This window comes from Zeus faber (assembly GCF_960531495.2).
Source record: "Zeus faber genome assembly, chromosome: 21".
NCBI lineage: Eukaryota > Metazoa > Chordata > Actinopteri > Zeiformes > Zeidae > Zeus > Zeus faber.
In genome coordinates this window covers 608,440-608,800 of record NC_137208.1, presented here as the reverse complement: position 1 = coordinate 608,800, position 361 = coordinate 608,440, and positions in this window count along the sequence as shown.

Sequence of the window (361 nt, the reverse complement as noted above, 5' to 3'; positions counted from 1 at the left end):
AGAGATATAGAGACAGAGACATTGAGGTAGAGATATAGAGACAGAGACATTGAGGTAGAGATATAGAGTTAGAGATATAGAGACAGAGACATTGAGGTAGAGATATAGAGGTAGAGATATGGAGACAGAGACATTGAGGTAGAGATATAGAGACAGAGACATTGAGGTAGAGATATAGAGTTAGAGATATAGAGACAGAGACATTGAGGTAGAGATATAGAGGTAGAGATATAGAGGCAGCGACATTGAGGTAGAGATATAGAGACAGAGACATTGAGGTAGAGATATAGAGGTAGAGATGTAGAGACAGCGACATTGAGGTAGAGATATAGAGACAGAGAGATTGAGGTAGAGATATAGA